General features: G+C 33.4%; 1 long non-coding RNA gene across 1 annotated transcript; it reads right to left on the bottom strand.

Annotated features, from left to right (window-relative positions):
- Positions 1–5564: 5564 nt before the first annotated feature.
- LOC144713150 (uncharacterized) lies at positions 5565–9553 on the bottom strand. Its single transcript, XR_013583967.1, has 2 exons — positions 9439–9553; positions 5565–5998 (listed from the first exon to the last, which is right to left on the bottom strand). It is a non-coding gene; the product is annotated as an uncharacterized LOC144713150 (long non-coding RNA).
- Between the last annotated feature and the right edge of the window lie 3654 nt (positions 9554–13207).

The following is a 13207-nucleotide window of genomic DNA, read 5'->3' as shown; positions in this document are numbered from 1 at the left end:
ATCCAAATCAATAGATATGCCTAGAAGATATTACATGCCCCAACTAGCATAACTTCTCTCAGAACAAAATGATGTCTTTCTGGATTATCGACAGCTGGATTGACCCACAATATTCTTCAATTTTCTCATCATTGACTGGTATAGATAATTTATGTGGCACTTTAAATTTGTTTCAACTATAATCCAAACAAATCATCGACCCCCCCGTCCTTAGTTTTGATCAACAAATCAGGGCTCACATAAGGGCTAATTGAACGCTTGATGTATTTACAGTATAACATTTCCTTGACTACTTTTTCTAGTTCATTTTCTTGCCAACGAGAATACCTATAGGGATTCATGTTGATAGGTTTTGAATCAAGGAATTTGTGAAATTGGTGATCAATGCACCCTCCTCGGTGGTAAAAATCTTTGTTGCTCGAAAACCAAGGGATAAACGATATCAAGCAAAGTACAAGTTAACCTGGAGATTATGTACATGATGCAGAACAAAGGCCGTGGTTGGACAGCCGTTCTGGCGTCAACTAGGTGGATAAAGATGTAGTAAGGAATAGGATGTGGATCCAATGGAGAAATCAATGAGCAGCACAAACAAGTCGTCTATGTTGGCTCAATCTTTAAAGGCCTCCATTTCCTCACCGCTTAATCCATCCTTCATTATTTTTCAACTGATCAACAGATAACCTTGGAACCGTGGGCCATTATTCAGTAGGGTATTCGTATTGGTGAGAACCTTGCATAGCGATAGACTTATTTATCTGATTCAGCTAGAGAATAATTGTTGCCTTTTTTTCCATGGGATGCTCCATGACACTGTTAGTCCATTTTTGAAATCCCAAGAAAATTGATCTCCTTTTGTAACTTGTTCCCTTTTCATTAAGGGGTGTAATACCAATGATGGGATCTGCTTCAGATCCAATAAACAGAACACCAGTGTAAGGAAAAAAAGAAGTATTCGTTGGTCAAAGTGAAATTCATAACCAAGATACAATGTCTGAAGAATTCCATAATCACCAAAGTAGTAAAAAAAAAAATGAAAGAGAACAGAATTAAGACAACCAAGTGCTAACTGATCCACAGACTTTTCAAAGAATGCTAGATCAGCTCCGCCACACATATGCAAGGAATGTCTCCATTTCTTCCATTCTTCCTCCAAATCTGGAAGGAAAATCCTTACTTTTCTTGAGTGGTAGGCTACAACATAAAGATCTTCTATAATTCTAGACATAAAATAATAGAGTATCAGATAATAATTATTTGCGTCGCAACATAATAAATCCAAATGTATAAAAACTGTTATAAAATAAGTATATGACATAAATTATAATTGCATCCATCATATATGAAGATATAAAACAAAAACAAAATAATCAAACAAATTACACCAAAACTCATAAATATTTTAAAAATACTCACCATGGAGACATAGAAATATGTCAAATAATTAGCAACAATATAGAGAAAATAGGATGCAAAATAATTTGTGTGGAAGAAAGTTGATTGGACAAAAAAATGAATATAAATGGTTGTAAAACACCAAATTTTGTGAACATATAGATAAGATGGTATAATGTTTAAACCAATCATCATTAGCTAAGTCAAAAACACAAAAAACAAATTAACAAACAGGAAAAAGGTATAAACAATTATTATAAGTCAAAAGTGAAGTTTAATGAACAAACTGAATCAATATTAAAAGATGTAGGTCCTTAAACCCATTGTAGGAGGAACATCAAATATTTCTTTCTTGGTCCTTTGCTTCACATTATCTTTACTGGAAAACCTCAGAAAATAAGAAAAACACATAAGCCGACTTAAATACACATCATAAAACATGAAAAAAGTAATTTTGCTAAAACTTTATTGGGATATGATATCAAACTTGAAGTTATTGCTATAACACGAATAAATAGACATCCAGTCAAGGGGAACATGATGAAAGAATTAAGATAATTACAAAAATAAGGGGAACATACATGCACCATATTTCCATGGTGCAAAAAAGTTGCTTTGGATAGCAAACCTAGAATACAAAACTCAACCAAACACAACATTATGTCAACAAGAACAAGATCAAACATACCTTAAAAATAAGATGATTAATATATACATACATTTTGTTTTCTGAATAGAATAATGCTCAAGAAAGCTCTTCTCAGGACATTCAGAAACAATACAAAAATCAATAAAACGGGAAAAATAGAAATATCTATCATAAGCGAGGACGTAAGAAAAAGGAATAAAGATACCTATTTATCAAAATATGAGCACAGCTAAAACATAGTTTTCAAAATGTGTTTCAAGGTGGCTCAAGGAAAGGTGATTCTGTGTTTTAGAATTAAAAATCTGACCATTTTACTCCAAGAGGGATTCACTTATTGTAGATGAAAAACTCTAGACACAATTCACTCATTGAAGTGTGGATGATGGGCGGCTCACTCAGCATTCCCCTAACACAATAGTACTTCAACCCTTTGATTTTCATGTCTGTTCCTCATCCTATCAGATATCCTAACCAGTTGGAAGAACAATACATGCGTCAAGACCATGTCTCATACCATTAAGAGATGTATTTGATCCGCTACATGAGCCTAACTTGTATACTTATGTTGCTAGGACATAAGATGAGTGAATCTCCATGATGGGCATGATTAAAGTTATAGAAATATATGATACCCCCCAACTTGAAAGGATGCCAGGAATAAAAATTTTGGCAACCAACTTTTCCTCCCCCCACTTGAAACATGCATTGTCCCTAATGCAAGCAAATAAGGAGAAAGATAAAATAAATTGCAAACAATGGTTCCATGGGGCACGTGGCTCGGAATGAGTTAGTACCTGTTCTTGTGCATCCTAGCTCCATTCAATTGGGTTTTTTGATGTTACAGCCCTGTCAATAAAAAACTTGCAAGAGAGAGATATGTAGAAGGTCATCACGACTATGCATATGATAGCTTTTTAGTTGTTAATAGTGTTTGTCCAACCAATATCCGTCCAATATCCAATATCAGACAACCGATATCCGATATTGGCAATAAAACCGGGACGGTGTCTGATATCGGATATCAGATATCAGTCGGTATCCGTCTTTGAGGTGTGGACGGATATCGGTGATGGATATCGATGATCCACAAACGAGACCGGATATCGGTTATCGATATCCGAATATCGATAACCGATATCCAAAATTCGGATTTCGAATATTTTTCAAAAATCCCCTATGGAAGATTTCTAAGATTTTTTTAAGGTTTAAACCTGGTCCAGCCATTTATCATATAAACCCCTGTATTATGTTGTTCTCGCAAATGGATGTTGCATGTGACATTATTAGAGAAATGCCCCTCCAACTTTATATTCCCAAAATAGGCAAACTATACGAAAATAAAACTTTATTCATTAAGCCCATATAAATAATTTATTTGGATTCATAATTATGCAACAGGTAACCTAATTTTTTTATGGGGACTAAGGAATATTTCAAATATTTTCCTTGAAATTAGAAAGTCAACTAAAAGCTTATTTTTATTAAATTTATATCATGTATGTGGAAGATGTCTACTTATCCACCACTAAATCCCTGATAAAATGAATAAACTATTGGGAAATGTTGAAAAGTCTAGAATTAATGCCCAAACTTTGTTGAAACTTCTGCAATTAAATATTTACTATGTTAAAAAAATCTAGAAAATTTTAGAGAAATCTTGAAAATTCTGCAATTAATGCTCACACTATGTTGATCTTAAACATGAATTAAATACATACACATAATATAGCCAACATTTATATTAGTCAATTAAGTGCAACTTTTAAATTTTTGTATTAGTAAATTTGTGGTATCTACATTGGGTAATTGTAAATTTTTAATAATGGAAAAATATTGAATTTTATAGGAAAATGTTAAAATTTTTCAACAGTAGATGCCCACACTATCTTGATCTTTAACATGATTTAAATACCTAATATTTATATTAGTCAATTAAGTGCAAATTTTTAATATGTATATTTTTATTTTGCAGTATCTACATTGGGTAATTGTAAATTTTTAATAATGGAAAAATCTAGAATTTTATAGGGAGATGTTGAAAATGTTTAACAGAAGATGCCCACACTATCGTGTTTATTAACATTATTTCAATACCCAATATTTATATTAGTCAATTAAGTGCAAATTTTTAATATGTATATTTTTATTTTGCAGTATCTACATTGGGTAATTGTAAACTTTTAATGATGGAAAAATCTAGAATTTTATAGGGAGATGTTGAAAATGTTTAACAGAAGATGCCCACACTATCTTGATCTTTAACATTATTTAAATACCCAATATTTATCTTAGTCAATTAAGTGCAAATTTTTAATATGTATATTTTTATATTGCAGTATCTACATTGGGTAATTGTAAATTTTTAAGGTTGGAAAAATCTAGAATTTTATAGGGAAATGTTGAAAAATTTTAACAGAAGATGCCCACACTATCTTGATCTTTAACATTATTTAAATACACAATATTTATATAAGTCAATTAAGTGCAAATTTAAATTTTTTTAAGGTAATTTTTCACTATCTACATTGGGTAATTGTAAATTTTTAATGGTAGAGAAATCTAGAATTTTATAGGGAAATGTTGAAAATTTTTAACAGAAGATGCCCACACTATCTTGATCTTTAACATTATTTAAATACCCAAATTTATATAAGTCAATTAAGTGCAAATTTAAATTTTTTAAGGTAATTTTGCAGTATCTACATTGGGTAATTAAAATTTTAATGGTGGAAAAATCTATAATTTATAGGAAAATGTTGAAAATGTTTAATAGAAGATGCCCACACTATTTTTATCTTTAACATGATTTAAATACCTAATATTTATATGAGTCAATTGAGTGAAAATTTTGAACATGTATAGTATTAATTTTGCAGTATCTACATTTGGTAATTGTAAAATTTTAAAGTTGGAAAAATCTAGAATTTTATAGGGAAATGTTGAAAATGTTTAACAGAAAATGCCCATACTTTCTTGATTTTAAACGTGATTTAAATACCCAATATTTATATTAGATAATTATGTAAAATATGCATTATAAGGTAGTCAATGTAAGTGATGTGTACCTCGAGCAGATGCGACTACCTCATCCTGGCCATCCAAGTCCAGCTCCACACTAGTGTACCAGTATTTTATGTCCGCACACAAAAAACATTTCACAATGATGATTATTTTGATGCTTGTCGATGACAAAAGTGCTCTCTTGTACGTGTAGATAGCATTCCACGCCGAGAACACGCGCTTAGGAGGAGCACTTGTTGCACATACGAACAATAGTTCCCTTTTAATGGAGGCAAGTAAGGGGAAGCCTTTTGCCCCTGTACTGGCCCACCAAGATAGTGGGGTGAACACTCCCTCATTAGGCACGACCTCTGCTAGCTATTGGTTGAACTCGTCCAATGTCGACCTCATTGACACATGTGCAGGTTGGACTTTTTGCATAGTGCTTTGTAGCCAAAAGTCCAACTTTCTACCTTTTGGGTGCTCAGTTTCAAAGTGCCCACTCGCTGCATAGCGCTCATTTTCAGAGTCACATGGTAACAAAGACCGTACATATGCAATGGTTGCCTCTCTGACGCCCTCATGGAGCTTTAACCTTAGCGGAATGGGTACATCAATGCGGGGCCAGTGATTGCATCATTTTCCCACAAGATTTCAGCATACTACGCTTGCTTGCATTGCATCGCCTTACATGCGTGCGCCATTTTAGAATGATCTCCTTCATGCAACGACCGTACACAAGTGAAGCAAGTGCACTCCTTATTTTTTGGACCATCTCCTCCATGTGGCGCATGAGGCCGTCTATGAGAAGTAATACATCACATATGGTCGTCGTCACTATCTTGCAAACATGATCGGTTGATACAGCGAACCGCCCAAGGATGCGGCATAATCTTTTAACAACTCCCACTTGTCCTTCGACATCTTCGTCGACTTCCCCTTCCGGCCAAAATTCTTTGAAAAAAAATAAGGAGAAGAAGAAGCTAGAATAAAAAAAACCAGCAGCAGCAAATCAATTTTTTTAGAAAAAGTTAGAAGAAGAAAAGTATAGAAAACATGAGAAAAAAGGAGAAGAAAGGAAGAGATTTGAGAAAAGAGAGAGGCATGGAGGAGAGGGCGAAAGAGTAGAAGAGGGGAAGAAGATAAACTTAAAGAGAATTGAAGAGCAGAGAGGAAGAGGAATGAAAAAGAGAATTATCAAAAAGGAGGAGAATAAGGTAGAAATAAAAAAAAACAGCAGCAGTAGAGCAAATGTTTTCAAAAATAAAGAAGAAGATGAAGAAGAGGGTAAGTGATTTGAGAAAACAATAGGCCTGGAGGAGAAGGCAGAAGAGTAGAGAAAAGGAAGAAGATGCGCTTAAAGAGAATTCAATAGCGGAGTACAAGAGCAAAGAAGAAGAGAATTAAAAATTATAAGGATTAGAAGAAGGTCGAATTAAAAAAACAGCAGCAAGAGAGCAAATTTTATGCAAAACATAGAAGAATAAAATTTCAGAAAAAATGAGAAGAGAGAAGAAGAAGAAGAAGAAGAAGAAGAAGAAGAAGGGAAGGGATTTGAGAAAAGAGAGAGGCATGGAGGAGAGGGCAAAAGAGTAAAAGAGGCAAAGAAGATGCACTTAAAGAGAACTAAACAGCAAAGAGCAATAGGTAAGAAGAAGAGAATTCAAAAAGGAGGAAAATAATGTAAAAGTACAGAAAGAACAGTAGTAGTAGAGCAAATTTTAGGAAAACCTTACAAAAATAAAAATTAAGAAAACATGAGCAGAGAGAAGAACAAGAAGGGAAGAGATTTAAGAAATGAGAGAGGAGTGGAGGAGAGGACAGAAGACTAGAAGAGGAAATGAAGATGCACTTAAAGAGAATTCAAGATGAGAGAGAAACAGGAAATAAAAAGAAAATTGAAGAAAAGGAGAAGAACAAGGTAGAAGTAAAAAAAAAACAGCAGTAGTAGAGCAAATTTTTAAAAAAACTATGAAGAAAATTCAAGAAAACATGAGAACAAAGAAAGAGAAGGGAAGAGATTTGAGAAAAGAGAGAGGCGTGGAGGAGAGGGAAAAAGAGTAGAAGAGGGGAAGAAGAGGCACTAAAAGAGAATTATAGAACAGATAGCCAGAGGTAAGAACAAGAAAATTGAAAGAAGGAGGAGAAGAAGGTAGAAAGAAAAAAACAACAGTAGCAGAGCAAATTTTTGAAAAACTTACAAGAATTTTTTTTTTGAAATAATAATAAGAGAGTAGAAGAGTAGGGAATTGAATATCAGGAAGGATGAGGAAAGAAGAAGAGAATTGAAAAAAAGAAAGAGGGAAAGAAGGTAGAAGTAATAGAAACAGAAGCAGTAGAGCAATTTTTTGGAAAAATGTACAAGCAGAAAAATTTTGAAATCATGAGAAGAGAATAGAAGGGCAGAGAAAATTAGGCAAGAAGAAGAGAATTGAAAAAAACGAAGAGGGGAAGAGGGTAGAATTAAAAAAAAAACAGCAGCAGAAGAGAAATTTTAAAAAAAAACTAAAAAAGAAGAAAATTTAAGAAACCATGAGAACAAAGAAGGAGAAAAAGGGACGAGATTTAAGAAAATAGAGAGGCGTGGAGGAGAGGGCAGAAGACTAGAAGAGGGCAAGAAGATGCACTTAAAGAGAATTGAAGAGCAGAGAGGAAGAGGAAAGAAGAAGAGAATTGAAAAAAAGGAGAAGAAGGTAGAGGTAAAAAAAAACAGCAGCAGCAGAGAATTTTTTTAAAAAAACTAAGATGAAGAAAATTTAAGAAACCATGAGAACAAAGAACGAGCAGAAGGGAAGAGATTTGAGAAAAGAGAGACGCATGGAGGAGAGGGCAGGAAAGTAGAAGAGGGGAAGAAGGTGCACTTAAAGAGAATTGAAGAGCAGAGACGAAGAGGTAAGAAAAAGAAAATTGCAAAAAAGAAGAAGAAGAAGGTACAAGTAAAAAACAAACAGCTGCAGCAGAGAAATTTTTCGTAAAAAATTAGAAGATGAAACTTTAAGAAAACAAGAGAACAAAGAAGCAGAAGAAGGGAAGAGATTTGAGAAAAGAGAGAGGCGTGGAGGAGAGGGAAGAAGAATAAAAGTGGGGAAGAAGATGCACTTTAAGAGAATTGAAGAGCAGATAGCGAGAGGTAAGAACAAGATAATTGAAAAAAAGGAGGAGAAGAATGTAGAAGTAAAAAAAAACAGAAGCAGCAAAGCAATTTTTTGGAAAAACATACAAGAAGAAAAGTTTTGAGATCATGAGAAGAGAATAGAAGAGCAGAGAATAGAAGAGCAGAGAGGATGAGGAAAGAACAAGAGAATTGAAAAAAAGAAAGAGGGAAAGAAGGTAGAAGTAAAAAAAAACAGAAGCAGTAGAGAAAAATTTTGGAAAAACATACAAGAACAAAAGTTTTGAAATCATGAAAAGCATAGAAGATCACAGAGGATGAGGAAAGAAAAAGAGAATTGAAAAAAAGAAAGAGGGGAAGAAGGTAGAAGTAAAAAAACAGAAGCAGTAGAGCAATTTTTTGGAAAAACATACAAGAAGAAAAGTTTTGAAATCATGAGAAGGGAATAGAAGAGCAGAGAATAGAAGAGCACAGAGGATGAGGAAAGAAGAAGAGAATTGAAAAAAAGAAAGAGGGGAAGAATGTAGATTTAAAAAACAAACAGCAGCAGCAAAGCAAATTTTTGGAAAAACTTGCAAGAAGAAAAGTTATGAAAACATGAGAAGAAAGGAGGAGAAAAAGGGAAGAGAATTCAGAAAACAGAGAGGCGTTGAGAAGAGGACAGAAGAGTACAATAGGGAAAGAAGATGCACTTAAGGAGAATTGAAGAGCAGGAAGACGATAATAGAGAAGGGAAAAATTAAGAAGGGAAGATAAGAAGAAAAATTGAGAAGACAAGAGATGATGAAAAATTGAAAAGACAACAGAAGATGAAAAATGAAGAAGACAAGAGAAGATGAAAAATTTAGAAGGGAAGAGAAGAAGAAAAAATAAGAAGAAAATGAAAATATAATAATTCCCAATTGCATTGAAGATCATTAAAAAAAACACAAAAATATATGCAATGTGTGAAAAGAATCAAACTAAAAAATAATTTAAAATTAAAATACTAGAATGCAAACTCGCAAAGGCTAACTGCATTGAAGAAAAAAAAAATTTAGCTACATATACTTTAATTTGAAATCAAATTCTTGAAATACACGCAATCAGACTGGAAATTTCAACATTTTAATGAACAAGAAGAAGATGAGAATTGACGGAAGAAGAAGAAGATGAGAAATAGTGGAAGAAGAAGAAGAAGTGATTTCTAGGGCAAAGAAGGGGAAGAAAGGGAAGTGTTTGAACGGTGAATAATGAGGAATATGGGAAGTGGGAGAGGGGAAGAACAGGAAGAAGAACTTACCACCGTCCGCCATTTGTCGATGCCGCCTTCGTCGCTGTCTGTCAATGCTACCATCCACCACCCACCTACAGCCACACCGTCTGTGGTCTGCAAAGGCGCCAAACTCTTTCAAATCAAAAATATGTGAAATTATGTTTTAGATGTTAGATAAATTTGATATCCAACATTGAAAACTGATGTCGTCATCCTATACCTGAGACGGAGGCGGATTACGACATCGAGACGAATATCGATATTGGATATCGTCACTATAGCAACCGATATCCGATATCGGTATCCAATATCCAGATATCGAAAAAAAAAGGATATTGAAAATTCCCTTTCCGGTATCCGATACAGCATCTATCCTGATACCATCATCCCATTCCGGTATCGGGACGGACGATCACAGTGTTTCAGGAACTAAAAGTAAAAAGCAAAAGATGTCAATGGTAAATGCCAAAAATTAAATTTTTCTGAACCTAATATAATAGTTAAGAAAATTGATTGAGGTAAGATCATGTTGAAGGCTCCCCATGAAGGTCCGCTGTAACTTCCGTTTGTTGAGGTCTGAGCTCCAATTTTGTCTTCAATCTTTGACTGTTAAAATTGAATTGCCGACCTGTGCACTTTTAAATTTCTTCATTTTTCTAATCCTTAAATAAAATCCCTGGAGAGAGATGAAGATCATTTTGTATAGATAATATCCATTTTTTAAACCTTAAACTAAAGACAACAGGTATTGAGGGAGACTACCATAATCTTTTAAAAAAGTAACATAAAAACCAAGAGAAACACTAAATAAAAGCTAAAAAAAGAAATAAGAACTACGAAAAATACAAAATGAAAGTTAAAAAAAATAAAACCACGGCAAAGATGTTAATCGTGATGCTTATGAGATTATCAATACCCATATGCACAAATTTATATTTCAAGGTTGGCTTTGATACTGATTTGGATAACAATGTAATATATGTATGACAATGAAACCAATAATTGAATCACAAATCCAACCTAATAAAACTATTTTTAAAATCCATGAAATTATAATTCCAATATGCCAAGTATATGTTACCCACAATCAACTTAACCATAAGTTCCTTCATATTCAATAAATATTTGAAGAAATCATTTTCCCAATGGATATCAAATAAATTATCATGCCAATCAGTGAAAAAGATTTTCTTCCTAGTTATTCTCTCTAGTATTGATTCCAACCCCTTTTCTAAGATTACTTGTCCTTGCCCAATCAAGGGTTGAACTTCATGATCATGTGTCTCATCAAGAAATTCATCAAAAACTTCAAAAGTTTTAATTATATTGAGATCTTGATCACAAGACTGATCCATTGAAGTATCATCTGGATTATCAATAAATAATAGCTGAATTTAAAAATTATCATCAGAATTACATGAATTATTTGGATCCTCGTTTTCATTGAATTCTTTTTTTCTTAAGCATGTAGCGTTCACATGATATTTATCCATAGAAATAACATTTTGATCATCTAAATTTTACATCTGAAAATCACAAGTATCAACACAAGCATTTTCATATTCATTTTCAAAATCTTCTTTTCCTTCATGTGAGTTCATGTCATTTCTAGAGGATTCATCCATTTGAAAATAAAAGGCATCATCAACATGAACTTGAGAAATACTATCAAAAGGGCATTCTTCACTTTCAACCTGATCAAAATCTTCCTCAGATTCTTCAATATGGTTTGAAGCTGGTTTAGCAAAAAAATTCCAATTTTTATCTTGTTAATTTTCGTTATAGAATAGAACTTTTCAATATGACTACATCCTTGATACAATAATGGCAATACGGAATTAACGTTCTGCAAATAATCCATAATTTTCTAAAAATATTCGTCCTTTTTACAAATATCAATTATTACAGAAATTATGTTTCTAATCATATTTTGTAGAATCCTCATTCCGAAATTGCATTGATACTTAAAATCCTCATTGTAATCCTTAAAATAATCAATTAAATATTGGTCACTTTCAAAATAATCTTCAAGCTGTTCAATCCTCTTTTAAATCAACACACAAGTATTTCATTTTGCTTTTGGACATTTACGTGTTTGAACATAAGAGACTTCAAAATTTTGATTTCCAGAAATTTGAAAATGATGAGCATAAGAGGTTTTATTATTCTCAGATATATGATTAGGGAAATCTGTAAAGTTCCTATGAGACAACTGAAGATCATGATGATATTGTTTGTGTGAATCATGGGATGCCTGATTAAGATCAAAGCTTTCATCATATTAAATATCATAATATCTGCAACTCCTTTTGGAATACTATGAATTCATTAATAAAAAATTAAAAAAAAATCTACAAATGATTATCAACAATATCAGAAAAAAATTCATACCTTCCTCTGAAGACATCACGTGATTTTGTTGACTAAATTCACTTGCAAAAGATATTAGTATATAACAAGGAAGATTGCTAATTTCACTTTCAAAGAATAAAAGAAACAACAAATACCTAACTTTGTATTTCACTTTGAAAAGATATTTAATGCACTAATTTTTAATCTAAAAAAAAACTTAATTAAACAAAAGATAATCACACACAAGAGAGTAAAATCCCTAACAACAACCATTCCCTGGCAACAACGCCCATTCATAAACTCAAATTTTGGGTAAAAAATATATCGTTAAGAATTTTAGTTCAATCAATAAACTTTATAACCGATACTTGTAAATAATTTAATTAGTTAGTGATGAGTATGGGTTGTCTTCATAGGGAACGAATATTAGGAAAAGTAGGATCTCAATTGGGTGAAGTAAATATGAGGGGACTTATGTATGTGGTAGTGAATGCATGATGAGAGTAGATAATAATATGATAAATGGCAAAAAAGGGTTTTACTAATTTGGGATTAAGATGGACAAGAAAGGAGAGCAAGGCGGGATCGTAACGCCGTGTTAGGTGGAGCAAACGTGAGTGGATACGGTGATAAAGATACCAAGAATGAGGTAGACCAATGGTAGAAATGAGAGACGTAGTGATATGTGTTGGTTGAAATAGGAAGGAGAGAGATGTGTGATGAGATCGTCACAGTATAAAGAGCATGTGAAATGGAGGTTAAGGTGAGGATGAGTGAGGGATGATGATGGAGTGGATTGAGGATGGTAATGGATGAGGGTGGTAGATGGTGATAATGGATAAACAAACTAAGTGTGTTGGAAAGAATTCAATATGATGCGAGGCTAACCTTAGATTCCTATATTCTGCTAGGATTACAGTGTCTTCCTGATGCAGATCAGCCTCATCACTTCTCTGTTGAATCTCCCCAAGCACTAGAGACACCAAGGAAGACTTGATGGACTTTCAAAACTTCGCTTTCTTTCAATCAGCCTCACTGGGAGGAAGGGAGCTTAAAAGATGTTTTTTACAAAGATCGGGGCTCAATTCAAGATTTAACCATATGAATGGATAGAGGACAAAAAGATGAAGCTGCCCTTAAAATTTCAGCTCGACCCGAGTTCTGGATTGTCGGATATCAAGCCTCGAAGTTGGATGATTTCTAGTCATCAATTTAATTCAAATATTTCTCTCTCCTGATCCTGGTCAGCACCGTCACGTCACTCTGTTAGGGTTTTGTCTCTTTTAGGCATCAAATGTGATGATTGGCTGAGATTACTCCTCGTCATCCACAATCGACAGCTCTCATCGCGCCATGTGTTTCCCTGGGAAAAAGACAAAAAAGAATCATGATAGTTGATTAATTAATAGCTTTTGGCGTAGCTGACGTGGTGCCACATTAACGC

Source organism: Wolffia australiana, chromosome 15, assembly GCF_029677425.1.
Source record: "Wolffia australiana isolate 7733 chromosome 15, ASM2967742v1".
Lineage (NCBI taxonomy): Eukaryota > Viridiplantae > Streptophyta > Magnoliopsida > Alismatales > Araceae > Wolffia > Wolffia australiana.
This window is presented reverse-complemented; position numbering and strand designations above follow the sequence as displayed.